Raw genomic sequence first — 6,357 nt, 5'->3', positions numbered from 1 at the left:
GTATTTAGTTTTTCCAAGCCCCACTCCTTCCTGATAAACATATAAACTTATTCTTTCATCCTTCTAAAACAGCAATTTCATATCTTTGGGTTACAGTTCTATTTGTTGTTGTTTATATTATTATGTACATACAAAATTTCATGGTAGAATCACATAGTATTTGATGAGTATACTTTCATTCGCCTACAGTATTTTATAAATGTAATCTGAATGTGTTAAAAAATAACACGAAATCTATCAATTTCAATTTTTTTTCCTGGGAAACACTATTTTGTAGCTCTTTGTGCTTCCGTTCCAATCTGGATTGGCTGCTTTCTAGGATACTGGAAAGCTTTCGCTGCGAGTGTTCCTTTCACCATTATCGTGCTATTTTTGTTGTTGGTATTAAAAATAATTTTATTCTACTCTTATCTTAAATATGCCATTGTACAACTGTCACTTATTATTTTTTATTATGAATTGTATACCTTAGAATCAAATCGTGTCAGGTTCTTAAAAGGATGCCTTGGAACCATGTTTTTCTGAATTATTTTCAGTGTGAAATCTCAAGTTTGATAGCAAAAATTGGGAAATAAACACATAGAAGTTGAGTAATTATACAAGTATTACTGTGTGATATTTAGCTCCTAGTAACCTTTTCTTCCCCCTAGTCACCTTTTAGTAGTGTATTAAGAACAGATTCAAGAATCTAATTTTGCAATATCAGATAACATGCTATACTAAATTATAGAATATACATAGATGGCATTTCATATATATTTTATTTAATGTCTCAAAACTTTTGAAAATTCAGTATTTTATATTCAAATTATGTATTTATGATCTGAATACATAAAATATATATTATGAATACATGTATATATTTGTAAAATGTATCATATTGTATGGTATAATTATATATCATAGAATATTAATATATTGGAGAACTTAAAGTTTGAAAATATTTTGTAAGTTTATTCTGTACATTTTCTGAATCCAATAATTTAACATTACAAATGAAAATGTCTAATGCTTTAGACACCCAAAGTTTTCACTATTCTTGTAAGTCTTAACCTTTAGTCAAATTGTACCCTACATATATCCTTGATTGATTAGTGATTGTCAGTGGTTAGACTGGTGAGAAAATATTATCCAGACTCCGGTATTTGTAGCTGTTAATGACTTTGGATGCTTTGAGACTTGTAACTAAACAAGAAGGTAAATTTTTTGAAAAGATAGTCCATATATAACTAACACAATCTCATTTTCTGTTTACTAAAGACTTTTCATAGAAAAATAAGTAATGCTTTTCAATAATTATGTTGTTGGAGGCAAGAAGGCGATTCTAATGAACAAACCCACGTGGGCTGATGAACTTGGTGAAATTAACAAGACAAAGATAATGGCCACAGGCAGTTATGGCATAGGATGTGGTAGGGGTAGAGAAATAGATAGAAGCAGTTACAAGCAAATAAGCCTGAAAGTTAAGTGGTTTATAGTGTCAAGACACTTGAATTTGAATTTTATGGGCAAGGAGAGCCAAGAATGAGTTACATAGAAACATGTGAAAAGATCCAGTTTGTTTTCAGGAGGGTATTTTAGTCAGGGTTCTCCTGAGAAACAAATCCATAGGATAAAGACAAAGAGATAGATGAAAAGGGATTTATGAGGGGAGTTGGCTCTCTTGATTGTAGAGGCTGAGCTCCCCAACAGGCTGTCTGCAAGATGGAGAACCCTGGAAGTCAAGAGCGATTCAGTGTAAGTCTGAAGAGCTGAGATCCGAGGATGTCTATAGTCTATCATTGTGCACAGCTGAAGGCCCAAGAGCCTGGGGATCAGGGAGGAGCCTCTGGTGTGAGTTCAAGAGTCCACAGCACCAAGAATTCGTACTTCTGATGTCCAAGAACAGAAGAGGAAGAGCACCATAGTTCTGGAAGAGAAGGCAAGAATCCACTCTTTTGCCTTTTTGTTCCATCTGGGCCTCAGCTGATTGGATGGTGCCTACCCACACGGAGGGCCAAATGTCCCCACTTAGCCATCAACTCACATACCAATCTCCTGTGAAAACACCCATGTAGATACACCATGAAGCTATTTCATTCGATCAAAGATCAAATGCCAGACCACCTGGGCTTCCCTTTCAATAGAAGAGGATGGGCTTAGTGTCTACTGCAGCATGGAGAATAATCAGTGCAATGATGGAGAATAGTGAATGCTTTACCGGCTATCTGAGTATTCCTTAATTCCGTCTATCTGTCATCCAGAATCAACCATCACAGAAGGCAACAGAAGGCATTATTGATAATGGATGAGAGGAAAGGCACCAGAGTCAGAAATATCAGAGATAAAAAGCCTCATGTTTTTCATAAAGTAAGGTAAGAAAGAATGAGGAACAAAGGATGACCTGGGTCTCTGTCTGGAGAAAGATAGAGTAAAATTATACTTCTGTTCATATGGTGCCACGTCCGGCGTCGGCCTCAGGAACCGAGTCCGGTGAGGGATGTCGAGGTTAAAAAAAACAATCACAGGACACCAAGGTTCTTCATCCAGGAGGAGGCATGCGCGTTTTATTGCCAAATTCCAGATAAACAGGAAACCGCAAGCCTGCATCACGGCCTTGTGAGCTGGCCACCTGCGTCACCGCCTTGTGAGCTGGCCACTTTGACATGCAGAACAAGGAATTCGGGGCTGAGCCCCGGGGCCAGGAAAGGCCTGCTACCAGCAATATGGCATGTCACAGTTTATAAACTTCCATTGTTTCAATAACCTTGTAATAAGTCAATATGTATTAATTAGAGTTTATATAGTAATTTACAAAGGTGTTGACTACTACTAAATATTTTTTTGTAAGATGCTCTACGTGGGTACTTTTTTCTGAGTCATCTTTTTTTTTTTCCTTATGAAATAGAAGTCACCTTATGTCCTCTACTTCGTAGATGCCCGTGTATATCTATATTGTCTTTAACTCTCCTCATGTTACTATACAAACAGACTTTTGAATTCAATGAGCTGGTATGGTACTGCATGCTCACAATCCCAGCAACTAAGAAGGCTGAGGGAGGAAGATCAAAAGCACGAGGCCAGCCTCAGCAACTTAGCAGGGCCCTATGCAACTTAACAAGGCTTTCTCTCAAAGTTAAAAATAAGAAGTTCTAGGGATATAGCTCAGTGGTAGAGTGTCCTTGGGTACAGTCCCCAGCACTAAAAAAAGGAAAAGAAAAAAGAATTCAATGAACAGGTGTGTAGTAGGTATTGCCTGTGTTTCTAAAAACAAAATTATTTATAGACAACACTTCTCAAACTTTAAAGTACATGTGAATCATCTGTGAATCCTGATAAAACGAACATCCTAGGCAGTGGTTACTGCATGGTACCTGAAATTTTGCATTTCTAATAAGCTTCCAAGTGAGTCAATGCTACTGTTCTATGTAACATGTGAATTAGGAAGAATGCAGATAAAAATCATAAATTCATGTGTATACACACACATACAGAAACATACAGACACACACACCAGAGTCACTCTGCATAAACAGGTGTGTCATACTAATAATGTATATGATTTCAATTTTAAAACCATAAGCATTTTTCTCACAGATTTCAAGGTGCTGCCAATTGTATATGTACTTCTTCTCGGTAACATAAACTGCATTCCATTTCTGTCTTTGTTGGCAAGAAGTCCTTTAAAGGTTTCAAACTATGCCAGTGGTCTGTTTCAAGAAGAGTTCTTATAAAGAACCACTTCATTGTTAGTTGTTCATTAATAGTTCTGTTACTGACAACTTGGATGTGTGCCTCTTAATTTTGCAAGTATTTTAAAATTAAAATTACTTCCAAAGCATTTCAAATACTTCTTCTGGCAATAACGTCTACTTGGAAGCGGAATTCTTAACTCTCCTCCCACAGGTCTTTTCTCTTATGATTCCATAGCTGTGTGGGTTTCCTTAATAGTCTGAAATTCCACAGTGTAATCCATGTGTGCTGAAAGACATCTGAAATCATTGACATGCCTCAGGGTCTCAGGATTAAGCAACTATCAGCTCTGCGTTTATGTAATTGGATGCAAGGAGGTGATCTCCTATTTAAGTTCATCTAAAAAAAAATCCTTTCTCTTTCTCCCCATCCATCCTTCCATTCCTTCTTAGAGGAAATCCATGTATGGTTTGGACACATTCCACAATAATCATATTTTCATCCTTATGGAAGTCCCCCTAGTCAGATTCCAAAAGGCAGACAATAACTCTTTGTGTCTATGACAAAGAGGGTAATCTTGAATGTAATGGTTGATTTTTTATGAGGTTCTAAAAAGAACTCAGTTACCCCAGAGAAAGAAAGGCTCATTCCTGCTGTTTGGGCAATTAAAAAAAAACTTTAGTTTTCAATATGATGGGCAGCTGTCTGAATTATGTACAAAGTATAGAATAATTTGGGCTGTCTCAAAGTTCTCCAAAGCCCAGGGGTGGTAGAGCAGAGAGTGTCTCCTCTTAACCTCCTGACTGATGCAGGAATCTTTAGCATGGCGTCCTTGGTATGCACTCAAATGACTACTGTCTGAAGGACTGAGACCCTAGTTGGACAGCTCCAGTTAAAAATCTGCAGCTGTGAGCTTTGCACTCCTTCCAATTGCTGTGAGATTTCACATTTCCCCCCTCACCTTCTGTGCTTAGGTGTGTTCTTTCTTTTTTGATTCTATGGTGCTAATCAATTCCTTGTTTTAAAACTTCTGATATGGTAACTTAAACTCTCCTAAAATGATTTCATTTTACTTAAGAGCTTAATACTCATCAAAATATGGCAAAACCTAAAAATCTAACACATACCATTATTGTAGAAGTAGGTGTCCCAATCCTGTATTTTGAATGGCAGGAGAACTTCTGGTTCCAAACACCGCACTGCCTTCTTAAAAAAACATGATAAACATCTGTCTCACTATAGAACATGCACCTTTTTTCCCTCCTATTTTGAAATGCACCGAGGAAGAGTTAAATAGTATGCATTAGGCCACACATACTGCTGGTGATCCAACTGGGAACATATCCTAGGAAACTTGGCTCACAGTTCAGTGTGCCACACGATCATCATTTCTGTTGATTGTAAATTCACATAGTAATTCTCCTGTTGAAACATGCAGAAGACAATCCCTTCTGCAGACTGAACGAGTCAGTCTATGCTAAGATCCTACATTGAACAGTGTATGTTTTCTAGAGTACCTGTTGCTACTGACCACAAATGGTCCATGTTTTATTAATACGATCATAACACTTTACATTTTGAAAGTCCTTTCTTTTTTTATTTGTTATTTTTAGTGACACATGACAGTAGAATATATTTTGATATATCATACATGCCTGGAATATAACTTTTCATTTTGGTGGTTGTACATGATATGCAGTTACACTGGTTATGTATTCATATAGGAACATAGGAAAGTTATGTCTGATTCATTGGATCACACTCATGTTTGCATGCTTGGCTTTTGCTTTGCCTGATATTTATTTTGCTCCAATGTTTTCCTCCTATGAAGGCACTTCTGATTGTTGAATTTAGCTGCTGCTGCTAAATTCTTCATAATCTCTATGCTGTGCCCTCCAGTACTCTTCCTGGGAAGCTGAACTATTCTCTGCTTAAAATTTCAACTATATGCTTCTAAACCTGAAACAGATGTTATCTTGGCTTCAGGCTTTCACCATGAGTTTCTCTATTCACATTTTCACAAGGCAGGTAAAAAGGGAGTAATTTGCTGACTTCACTCTGTAGAGAAAGTAAAAAGGGAGAGAATGTGAAATGAGGATGAGAGAGACAGAATATAAATATATAAATCAGAGGCCGAAAGTCACATGGAGACAGAGCACTACTGTTTGAGCATCTCTTATACTAATATCATATGCTATAGTTTGGCCACTACTGATTTGCCTGGCATTCTTTTTGATTCATATTTGTGGCTACCCAGATTAACTATGTGAGCTGATCTCTTGATTTAATATCAGCTTGCTCTTTTCAGCTCCCATGTCATTTACTGTCTTTAAAAAATGTACTGCTTGTTACTTAGCCATCTGTGTTTTCAAGAGCCTTTTTTTTTCTCCTTTCTTTCTTTTCCTACTTCTTTTTGTATGGGAACCAAAAACTAGAAAACATTAAATGAGAAAAATTAACTACTCACAGAAAAGGTGGAAGCCCAGAGAAAAGAGGTTTGTCTTTTATGGTTTGCACTTTGTAAGCTGTGGGTGTGACTCAATTTCCTCACCACCCACATAAAAAGTCACCACCCAATCACTGTTTTTTCTATCCAAAAACCCCTCCCCTTTGATTTTGGCTAAGAGAGACCCTAAGAAAGACTGCCCTTTCTGGACGTTGCAAACTGTGACATATAAAAGCTGT

Source organism: Ictidomys tridecemlineatus, chromosome 7 (assembly GCF_052094955.1).
Source record: "Ictidomys tridecemlineatus isolate mIctTri1 chromosome 7, mIctTri1.hap1, whole genome shotgun sequence".
Lineage (NCBI taxonomy): Eukaryota > Metazoa > Chordata > Mammalia > Rodentia > Sciuridae > Ictidomys > Ictidomys tridecemlineatus.
Note: the sequence above shows the minus strand (reverse complement) of the source record.